The sequence below is a fragment of the Mirounga angustirostris genome, unplaced genomic scaffold (genome assembly GCF_029215605.1).
Source record: "Mirounga angustirostris isolate CCGP_5_RB_7025 unplaced genomic scaffold, mMirAng1.0.hap1 SCAF_5, whole genome shotgun sequence".
NCBI lineage: Eukaryota > Metazoa > Chordata > Mammalia > Carnivora > Phocidae > Mirounga > Mirounga angustirostris.
In genome coordinates, this window is record NW_026991713.1 from 140,328,086 (window position 1) to 140,339,842 (window position 11,757).

An 11,757-nucleotide genomic window follows, 5' to 3' on the forward strand; every position below is an offset into this window, starting at 1 on the left:
AGCCAGCCTGCAAGAGCGCACTGGCCATGCCCACAGAGGAAGCATTCCTGGCTGGTCCTGAGGCCGACAGGAGGCTTTGGACTCTGGCTGGATTCCCCCCACCCCCCGGGAGGGCAGCAGGCACACTGGGATGCTCAGGCCAGCCCTGAGCCCAGGAAGGACCCTCAGGCCCTCTTGGGAGCTGGCCCAGGTGGCCGGGGCAGGGGGCACTGGACGCCAAGACTGGCTTAGCTCCGGCCACAGCCACCGTGACCACCCGGCTGGGCAGGAGCTGCAGGGATGCCAGGCGACCTGAGCAGGAAGCGCTGGTTGGAGTATTTCCTTCCCCAGCCCAGCCCCAGCCCCAGCCCCAGCCACCCACCCGCCTAGGGAAATGGATGTCTCAGTCCCGCCGGAGGCTGATGGGGGTTCTCAGCGCTTCAGGAATGCATGCAGCGCAGGAGCTGTGGGGAGGTGGGCGTCCTGCTCCCATCTGGCAGGAAAGTCATTTTCTTGCAAAGCAGGGACACAACTTTGGAAAGGAGACAAAGTACATCTTAATTGACAATGGGGTCTCAGGGCCCTCGCCCCCGCCTCCTCGGGTGTGAGATCGGAGGGCTGACATCCCCAGAGCAGGCGCCCATCACCTGTTCCTCCCATTTGCGAGCTAATTCCGCAGGGGATGTGGGCGGCGGCGGGCGCGGCGGATCCGGAGAGTGGGCGAGGCTGCTCCCTGTTTCGTTACAAAACAGCCCAAGTGCAGGCTCATTTGCATGAAGCCCCCAAGCGTCCCCAACCGATTCATCCTTTATTTTGCGTGTCTGAAGCTCGGGGCTGCAAGATGCACCTTGCCACTCCTGGACACCGCGTCAGAGGGGTGGAGGGACCCCAGCTACAAGCAGCTCCCCAGGCCCCTGCTGGTTACACATCAGGGAAGGCACAGACTCAGTTTACCCACTGAGAAATGGGCACCCACCTGCTGCCTGCCTGGGGCCCTCAGAGGGCGAGGGAGCCAACCGGGAAGGAGGTCCAGGGCGGGTGGCCAAGTGGTCAGCTTGAGTGAGGAGAGGCCTGGACCCAGAGGAGCCCGAGGAAAGGGATTAAAACGCTTGTCCCCTGCAGCTACCGTGCAGAAGCCAGAGTGATGGGGGCTGGTGCCGGGCTCCGAGGCTGGGGCGGCCATGGAACGAAGGACACGTGTGCCCACCGGCCCTGCCAGAGAGAGACCCTGCCCCTTGGGCCCTGGGGGCTTTGGAGCAGTCTTCACAGCAGGGACTGGCTTGCGGTGGGCATCCAGGGAGCGCCGGTACCTCATGTGTCAATGGCCCAAGTGCACCTGCCTGGGCCGTGCCCGTGGGGGAGAAAGTAGAGGAGTGGGGCAGGCAGGGAGCCTGGAAGATGACCCGGGCCGGCCGAGGGGCCGAGGTCGCCCCTTGCACTCAACACCTAAAAGGAAAGGGCAGGAGGAAGCCGTCTGGCTTGAGCTTCAGGGGCGTTTGCCATTCCCATGAGGCCAAATGGGGATGTGGCAGATTACCTGTTTGTTCCCTCCGTGGGGGAGGTGGGGAGAAGGGCACTGGCCAGAGCTTCCAGAAGTCACTGCCGTAAGTGGACATCCCCCCTCCTGGGGGGAGAGCCGAGGGGATCTTCAGCCCCGAATGTGCCTCTCCTGCCACTCCCTGGCCAGTGCCTCTCATCCTCAGATCTCATGCCACCTCCTTCAAGCAGCGTTCCTGAACTGCCCCAAACAATGAGCCCCTCTGATTATTTCCCGTGCAGCTCAGGTCCCCATCGGCTATCACCACACCAGGTGGGACCATGTGGGTCCCAGTCACCCTGCCCATACTTCGTGAGCCCCAAGAGGGCAGTAGCACGGTCCACTTTGGTCACTGCTGACCCCAGCACCTCATGCCAGGCACATGGAGCTGCCATCAGCAGCTGTGACAGCTCAGTGGCTCCATGCCCCAAATTGAGGACGTGATGCCTCTCGGAGCCTGGTGGGGGGGTCTTTCCCATTCTGCTGTCAGGAAACCTGGGTTTCCCGGGTCACAGGGCATCAGAGACTGGTGAGGCCTCTTAGGTTGTTCTCTGTCCATGTGGGCTGCAGGGAGTGTCGACCTCCAGGGACTCCTAGGAGCAGGAGGGCCTTTTCCCCGTGACCCCAGACCTGGAAGGCTGGCGGGCCTCCCCACAGGTGTGGCCTCAGGCTTCTGAGAGCCTGGCTTGGGAGAGTCAGCAGGAGCCCCCCTCGGACGCCTCACCATGGGTTCTGGGCAGCCAGACCCTCCCTGCCTGTGGGCTTGGGATCTCCCAACCACAGCGGGGCATAACCCACACCTGTGACCTCAGACAAGGCAAGAAATGAGCCCAGGTGCTCACGGGGACCTCACCTCCATCCATGTCCCTCCCTGGAACCCTTCCACACTATCTCACGGGCAGTCCCAGGCAGGAGGGGACCACAGATGTCCGCCTGCCACCAGGCCGTGGGGGTTGAGAGAGGGGAGCTGTACTGGCCAGGGTGGGCCCTGTAGGATCGATTCTTTCCCCCACCCAAGCTTCTTATGACCCTGAGAAGTGTCTGTCCACACTTAGATGGCTGGCTCTCTGAGCTCTGAGCTCTCTCTGGTCCCATCCTCAGAGAGAGCAGTGTCCTCCCTCGGACAGGAGACCCAGGCCCTGGAGAGAGGCCACTCATCAGCAAGCTCCAGCCCAGCACGCTCTGTGACACGCTCTGTGACGCGCTGTGTCTGGGGGAGAATCCCAGAGACGGGTTCTCAGGCCATGTGGGCTAAGTTCGTGGGTTTGCGCCTGCTCCACAAAATCAAAACCATATTTTCTCTCCTGGAGCTTCCCAAAGTGTTTTAAACCAGACTCAGAAAACTCATCTGGACAGATGCCGTTTCCACCCGGGAGGATTTGATTTTCCCTGGAATGCCGGCAGAAAAATCAGCTGGAAGTTGAGTGAGGGATAGTGGGGGGAGGGAAAGCAGAGACTGGCCCGGGACCCTGGAGCAGGCTGGGGGGCACGGCGTCCCTGGGCTGGGCCCCTGGAGCAGGCTGGGGGTCACGGCATCCCTGGGTGGGACCCTGCAGTGGGCTGGGGACATAGCCTCCCTGGCTCTACCATCCCCACGCCGCCTTGGGCCCGCCTCTCAGCCTGTCCGGGCCTCCGTGGCTCCCCTGCAGATGGGGCCCCAGAGGGATTCGGTGCTGGGCCACGGGCGGCCCCCACACCTGGCTCAGCCTGCTTTGGAGTGTGAGGGGCTGGCCCTCGGAGGGAAGGACAGCAGACATGGACCGACCTCCCTGAACAGGAAATCAGCGTCTCTGGACAGAACTGGTACAGCACTCCCCGCCAGGACCCTGATACCTCACACCTGTTTAAAATAAGTGAGGTCCAAATTGTCCTCAGACAGCCCTGGGCCTTGGCTTCCCAGAGATGCCTCCAGGATGAAGCGCTATGAAATCGATGACTGGGTGCGCCTTGGCCTAGCATGGGGTTGGGAAGTGCTCACTTGGGGTCGTGGGTGGGCGGGCCAAGGCCCAGGACTCGGCCACACCCACTGAGAACAGGGTGGGGTGCTGACACCTGCCCCCCCAGGCAGGAACCTCAGCGAGAGAAGCCACTCACAAAAGGCCACGCTGTGTGACTGCACCTCTACGAACCATCCAGACAGACAGAAAGTGGATGAGTGGCTGCTGGGGGCTGAGGGAGGGGAGGGGGGGTGACTGATGATGGGTGCGGGGTCTTGTTTTGGGAGATGAACATGGTCTTGGAGCCTGATTGACCTGAGAGTCTCATGTGTTTTGGAAGTACGAAATGCCACAGAATCGCTCATCTCACCTCCATGAAGAAAATGAATGAAAGTGGAATGATTCGTGGCAGCCAGGATGACTCAGGTTTGGGGTGACTCATCCAGGCCATTTGCATTGGGGTCACTTAAAGACAAATCTGACCTTTTCCAGGACACTGAAAGGCCAAAGTGAGGTCCCAGGGGCCCTGGAGGGCGGGAGGCAAGCTTCATCCCAGACAGAGATGGGCCTGAAGCTCAGGTCTTCCCTGTGCCAAGTGGCAGACGCAGGCTCGGCCCTCCCCGGTCAGGGGACAGCTTTGGGTTTGGAGAAATGAAAGCCCTTGTCAGGGCCTGGCTGAGGTCTGGGGCCCGAACCGTGCTAGGGGGGCAGGGTGAGGAGCTGGGACAGCCGTTGCCCTTCTGGGAGAAGCTGGTGTGGAAGGCAGGTGGTCTCTCTGGAGGCATGGACGGCAGCCGGCCGGCATCCCAGGGACCCTGCCCAGAGCCGAGGACTCCGGCTGCAGAGGGGTGCTGATGTCGGGACCAGAGCACCCTGCTCCCCTCACCCCCAGCTTCACGCACAGTGTGCATACCTGGTGAGCACCACAGACACACCCCCCATACTCATCCACGGGGTCCCACGTGGCCCAGGGGCTCACTCGTCCCCCCAGAATCACACACCAGTCTGCGAGGAAGGGGCAGGCCCTGGTGGGATTTTCCTGGCTTCACAGGAAGTGCTACCTGTGGCCAGAGTCTGGGGCGGGGGTCCCAGACACGGCCGCAGAGGGGCTGCAGGGCCTGCTGGTTGCCCCAGGTCCCACAAGCCCCGCGTATCCCAGACAGCATCCCCTGGATGCTGCACAGGCCAACATCCCCGGAAAGACCCCGACATGACACCCCTTTCATTATTCCTGGGCCATCGGACCTCATTAACTGGCAGCAACTGCCCAGTCCTGTCTCCAAAGGCTGGGGGACTCCCAGGGGGAGTGGGGGGCCTCTGCTGGGAGACCCAGGAGGCTGTGTCACGTCAGGCAGGCGTCCCCATGGCCAGGCCCCAGCTTTGCCTGGGTGAGCATGTGGTGCAGGGGCCAGGGCAGGCACAGGGTGGCCCCTTGAGGGGGAGGGCGGGGGAGGAGGGTGCTGGGCGCTCAGGCCTGTGGCATGCTGCCTGGGCGGGGAGGGGGGTGGTCATTGTCCCCACATCCCCTGGGGTGACTGTCGGAGCTGGAAGCTCTTAGGGGCCAGTGTGTCCCCCAAATCTCAATGTTGAATCCTAACCCCCGTTCCTCAGATGGGACTGCGTTTGCAGATGGGGCCTTCCAAGCGGTGCTGAAGGTAAAATGAGGTCATCAGTGCAGCCCCCATCCTGGGACTGGTGTCTCTAGCTGATGAGCTCACAGACTCACTGGGAAGGCCCCCGTGGGGACACCGGGAGGAGACAGCGTCTGGAAGCCAAGGCCTCGGGAGGGACCAGCCCTGCCCAGCCTGGGTCTCAGACTCCCAGGCTATAGAGTCGCGGTCACACACACTCCTGTTTGAGCCCTTGGCGGAGGCACTCCGTGTGGCTGCCTGGCTGACAGAAGCCACCAAGCATTTTACTAAAATATTTGCAGGTCAAGTGCAGTGTGACTTGAGGCAGCCCATGGCCAGGCTCCGGGAGGGGTTCCAGAAGCTTCTGTGCCCCTTGACGTGTAAACCAGCCCCTCCCTGGGGCTCACGCCCCACCCCCGCCACCACCTGGAGCGTAGCGTGGATGCGCACATTGGCCAGGCTCACGACCGCCCTCCCCCAACCAAACCTTGGCACGGAGACCCCCATGAGCCGAGGGCTGCAGGGAGGACAAGCGCCAGGGAGAGGGTGCCCGGCTCGGCTCTGCCTTCGGCTCCACGCCCGCCAGGCCGCAAGGCCGGCACAACGGTGAGTTTCACACTCCTGGGAGGTTTTGATCCCAAGGCTCCTCTCCCCGCCAGAAGCCATGAATGAACGTTTCATGGAAAAGGAGCCCTGTTATTTTACCCGGTGTAAATGTAAGCGCCCTTCGTGGGCTCCGGGGTGGCTCGTAACCCTCCACAAACATTGCAGGGGCCCAGGGAGTGCGGTGGGCGCGAGTGAGCAGCGCTGCAAACCCCCTGCGGGCCACTAGGCCCCCTGCACCCCCCCCTGCACCCCCCAGGCTGGGTCAATATTGATGCAGGGCAAAAGTGGCGCCAGGGCCTCCATGGTGGTTGGAGTGTGCCGGGTGACCATGGGGCTGCCACCAGAGGCTCCAGGACCTGGGCCGGGCAGAGGGGAGGCTGTGGGAGCTGGGTGAGCACCCCCACTGCCCCCACACGAGGGAGAATTCTCCTACTGCATTTCCCTAAGACATTATAGAATGTGTCTTTTTTTTTTTTTTAAAGATTTTATTTATTTATTTGAGAGAGAGAGAATGAGAGACAGAGAGCATGAGAGGGAAGAGGGTCAGAGGGAGAAGCAGACTCCCTGCCGAGCAGGGAGCCCGATGTGGGACTCGATCCAGGGACTCCAGGATCATGACCTGAGCCGAAGGCAGTCACCTAACCAACTGAGCCACCCAGGCGCCCTATAGAATGTGTCTTTCAGGTTTGTGGGCAGAAGACTGCCCCCTCCCCTGCCCCCTGCTCTCCCCGGGCCCTGCTCCTGCAGCAGCCCCTGCTGGCTGACCGCTATGGAGGGACAGCCTCCCGGGGGGTGCTCACCCAGGCCCCAGTGGTGTTGGAGCCGGGAAATCAGCCCTACAACCCCAAGGTCAGGGGTGGCTGGCTGGGCCTCTCTGGGTGAGGCGCTGGGTCTTCAGTGTGGACGTGTGTGTCCACATGTTCCCAGCTTCCTGGGCTGTCCCATACCTCCTTCCAAATCTTTGCCGTTGGCAGGAAGAAGCAGACTCAGGCCTGAGGCCCATGGGGGCACGCTGTCTCTGAGCAGGGGCTGGGGGGCATTCCTGGAGAGACCGCAGGTTCACCTGGCTCACCCTGCTCCCTGGGGCATCCCGAACCCAACAGCTTCCCCTTGCTTACCTTTGGAGACGGAGGGCTCACTCCCTATGAAGGTGGCCCATGCTTGGTGGGATGACTTGAAGTGAGGCAAAGTTTCTCTGTCCCTGCCTTCTTCCTTCAGCCATTCCTCCTGATTTCTGAGGGCAACGCAGCTGGGCATGTTCCAAAGCCCCCCCACTCATCATCACCTGCCCACCGCCTCAGGATGGGCAGGGGCTGGGGGCTGGGGCTGGGGCCTGTGCAGCAGCAGCTACCCCCGGCTAGAGAGGGAAGTCAGCCGTGAATGAACAAGTGAATGAATGAATGAATGAATGGGTCTGCTGCAGAGACCTGTGAGGCTTCAGAATTTCTCCGGAGAGGGGGCCAGCCAGTGAGCCCACCCCTGCGGCAACTCCTATTGGCGGATTTTCTCCAGTCTCCAAAGCGGACCTGCCAAGTGTTATAAAAATACATCAGAGCTTCGGAGGGCTCAGCGACGCTCTTACTGCCTCGGGGTGAAAGGTTAAACAAATCCCTCCTCAGAATTTACTGCGCTGGCTGCTTCGGAGCAGGGCCTGCTGAAGGAGACGTATTTCATGCAGAAATACCTCCCCTTAGTGTGGGAGGGGGCAGGGGCCCAGCACGCAGGAGGCGGCTTCCAGATTTTTATGTGAACAAAGGTAGCTATATAAACTCGCCAAAAACAAGTCCTTTACAGAAACCCGTTTGTAAAACTTACTTTCCAGTAACCAGTAAATCAGAGGGTAGGGTAGGAATTGCAAGTTGAAATGGGCAGTGATACTTTTATTTTCCCGATTCTGTGCTGATTTGAATTTTTGGAAGACAGTGTGGGGGAGGGAGGGGGGTGGCACAGGGTGGGGGGGTGCGTCCAGGCTCAGCTCTCTGCCCAGCGGGCCCGGCTGACCTGCCTCCCTCCCCTTGTCGGGAACGGGGGGCGGGGGATCAGTGCTCCACAGCACACATGATGGGTAGGGTCTAGTTAGGTCTGGGGTCACCCTGAAAGGAGTCAGGCATGGGTGGTTCGAAGGGCTCGGCCTGGAGGGTGGCAGGGGGGCCCCTCCCCGCACCCCCCACCCAGCCCCGGGCGCCTGTAGATGGCCAGGGTCCTGGGACACCTGATGCTAATCTGCCCCCGCCCAAGGCACGTGGGACCTTGGACGTTCTTCTTGTCTCCTGTGGCACGAGTGGTCGGCCTCCCCAGGCAGGAAATGACCAGCTCAGGAGGTGAGCTTGTCACTCCCATCCCTGTGCACACAGAAACTGTCACCCGGGGCTGTTCTGGCATTCCAGACTTGGGGCGGTGGACTCCCCAAAGCTTCCTGGGCCCTTTGCTCAGTCACCAGTCACAAGGGGGCTTCGAGACCCTGGCCCAGAGCAGATGGCGGGGGTGTGGACCCTGGAGGGGGGCTTGAGGACAGCGGTGCAAGGGTGCTCTCCCTCTTCTGAGTGGGGACACGCCATGGTGCCCGGGGCAAGAGCCTGGGCTTGGGAAGCCAGTAAGAGAGGTGGGGTGACTGAGCCATGACATCGACCCCCAGGCCTCCAGGGACCTTCCAGGTGGACGTGTGACGATGCTTAGGTGGGGTGTCTGGGGGTGCTGTGGGGCTGGAGGAGGCTCCCCCAGGCCCAGCTCCCGGCCTGCTCTCTGTGGGGCCTGGCACAGGGGACTCTCGCTGCAGGGGCTAGGGGAGCAGAGCCCTTGGGGGCTGCCCTGCGCTGAGGCAGCCAACGGCCCCACAAGGGTGTGAGTCACTGTGCCTGGCAGGGCCAGGGAGGCCTGGCAGAGGGGCCCCGGTGGGCGGGCCCGTGCCCCTGTCTGGCCAGACAGGTCGAGTCTCCACTAGGCGCCTGAAATAACTCTTGGGGTGCCCAGCGGTGGTAGGAGGGTGTGGACGCCAGGGGATGGACGCACCGGCAGCTGTGGGCAGCCCCGCCCGGCCAGGTAACCAGAGCCTGGCCCGGGGACACCCCTCTGGCCCAGGCGCAAAGCTGGGGGGCAGCCCCCCTCCCCGGAGGCTCCACATCCTCCTCCTGCTGCGGCTGTACCTCCCAGGCCCTGACGGAAGCCTGCCTCCTTCCCCGTGGCCCTGGGGCAAGGGGCCCCTGATGCTCTGCAGGGTCTCCGTCTGGGACCCTCCCTCCTGAGCCTGCAGACCCTCAGCGGGGACCTCCAGCCGGGCCCCCACAGACCCCATCACCCCGCGTACCCATCTGCATCCCTGGCTGGGAGGCACTGTCTGGCGTCCTGTCCCTGCCCCCCAGGGCACAGGGCATTCATGAGGGGCCTGTGTCAGCATCCTGGGGCCACTGTAATCATTCTATACAAACGGGGCTGAGAAGAGCAGCAAGGAGCCTTCCCCCGGTAAGAGGCCATCTTCCTTCTGCTTGTCTGTGTCTCTCTTCCTACAAGGACACGAGGCGTTGGACTAAAGCCCATCCTAACCCAGAATGACCTCGTTAATCTGTGAAGACTATTTCCACATGAGGTCACATTCTGAGGTCCCAGGGGAAATGAATGGGGGGGGACACCATTGAACCCAGTGCAGTGCCCATTTGTGGCCCCTGTGGTTGAGGCCCACAGAGGTGGGCCAGAGAGGTGGGCTCCTGGGCAAACAGCCAGGTCCATGGGGACCGGCAGATGGCAGGGTGGCCCGGGGGGCTGAGGGGCACTGGCTGGTTGCAGCTTTGGCCGAGCGCTGGACCAGGGGCTGACCAGATGGGGAAGGGGGGCAGTGCTGGGATGTTCTGGTGGGCCAGACTGGACCGGCACCCCCAGAACCGCATTCTGAGAGGGGGGTCTGGGTTGTGCTTGTGTTGAAGGAAGACCTTCCATCTCAGCCTCCCCCTGGGGTGATGGCAGGCAGCCCTGCCCAGAGTTGGGGCTCTGAGGATGTCCACGGAAGGTGCTGGTGTGAGGCTGGCGCAGGGTGGCCCCAGTGGTTGCTGCAGCTGTCTGAACCCCTGTCCTTGTGGAGCCCCTTGGAGGTCACACCGCAGGGAGAACAAGGATGTGGCCCCTGTGGTCACCTTGCAAGGACAGGTGGGAGGACCCCCGTCAGGAGGGTCAGTGGCTGCCCGGCAGGAAGGTGAGGGTGCAGGGTGGGGGCCTGGCTGGCACCTCCTTGGCCAGTGGCTGCTTTAGGCTCAGCTGTAGGCCGGCAAGGCCTGGCCCCTGTCACACTTCTCCAGGTGCCCCTGTCCTGGACTGGGTCCAGCATGTCCTCACCAACTGGCCTCCCTGGGGAAGGGGGCATCCAGTGCCTCAAACGTGAGGCCACGAAAAGGCCCGTGCTGGGGTATCCGCGGGGCAGAGGGGCCTTGGAGGGCTTTCTGCTGTAAACGCAAGGTGCTGGGGTGGGGACGGGGCCGGATGGGGTAACCCTGTATTCAACACACTGCCTGCCAGCAAGGGGGTGGGCACGCCAGGCTGGAACCCTGAAACCAGGTGGCCTACAGCAATCCCACGGGTGGCGCGGGACCCGATAGACGCCAAACGTAGTGGGAAGCGGACATGCAGGTGGCAGGCAGCTCCAAAGGCTCTGCTAGGCCAGGGGTGTTCCCATGGGGTGACCATCCATGGGCAGGGAACCCCTTATCCTCCATGGGGAGAGGAAGGCAGACTGCTGAGGCCGGCCTCCTCGGGCTCCGGCAGTTCATAGCTTTGCTTGTCTCCGGGCATCGGGGGGAGATGGCGTGAGCCCAAGGTGCCCCAGGTTGGCTCTGGAGGCAAGGATCCCAGGAACCCCGGGCAGTGAGCAGGCTCTGCCCCGGGGGCAGCAGTGGGCACAGCCCGAGGGGCTGGAAAGGGAGGACAGAGGCCCGAGGAGGCAGCCCCAGGCTCAGGAGCCCCGGAGCCCCGCTGCACTGGGTTTAGACCTTCCGGTCTCAGAACTTGGGTAGAGTACACTGCTGTCATTCTAAGCCCCCGTTTGGGGTCCTGTGTTACTGGACCCTGATCTGCACTGGTTTCGTACCGCTGCCTTTCTCCCAGCCATCCTGGACCTTCTTGGCTGGTGGCCACAGGCCTCCTGTCTGCCCTCCATTGTGGGCTCCCTGAGGGTCTCCAGGCCACATCTGCGGCCCGTCCTGTCCCACGTGGGGCAGGGGTGAGGCTCCCATGTGTGGCTCTCCTGGAGTGGAGAAAGAAGCTGGTGAGAGGGGATGTGGGGATGTGGGGGCTCGGGGGGGCCCTGGAGATGGTGCTCTGGGGGGGGCCTGGGGAAGGAGCTGGATGCCGTGATGGGTCAAGTGTCCATGTGGCCAGGGGCATGACTCCATCCCCGACTGGCCAGTGGCCTCCCCTCCTCCAGCCGTGGGTAGGATGACCCAGGGGCTCCTCCAATCCTGCCAGCCCGCCTTCCCCTGGTGTTCCTCTGCTCGAACCCCCTGAGCTGGGCCACGGAGCTGGGGGCACGGCAGGAGCCTCTGAACCTAACTGTTCCTGCAGACGGGTATTGCATGCAAGGCGCCTGCCCTCAAGGGGGGATGTTTACAGCACTGCTCGCTGCACCCGTGGCTACCTGTGCTACTGGACACCGATTTTTCTTCAAAATGCACCCCTTTCTGAGCTTCATGTCTGTTTTGGAAGGAGATTTCCTGCTGCAGGATTTCGATGGGGCACACAGGAAGAACACAGAGCTGCCGGCAGGAAGGGCTCTCCTCTGGGGCTCCCGAAACCACCCGAGGACCTCCATGGGCCTGTTTCCAGGTGCTCGGGACCACACTCACATCCCCCCTCATCTTAATGCATACCCAGGAGCCCCTCACAGGCTGCTGGGAAGGGGATAATGGGGGCCATGATGGGAGGAATGGGGGAGGAGGTTAAATCGGGTGGAAAATCGGTCTTCAGGGCTCTCTGGTGGCTGCCGTGTCCCCAGGAAGGTGAGGATTACCCCACACTGCCAGGCAGCGTCTGTCTGCACTTCCCAAGGCGATTTGATAGCCGAGCAGCTGCTCTGGAATCAGCACAG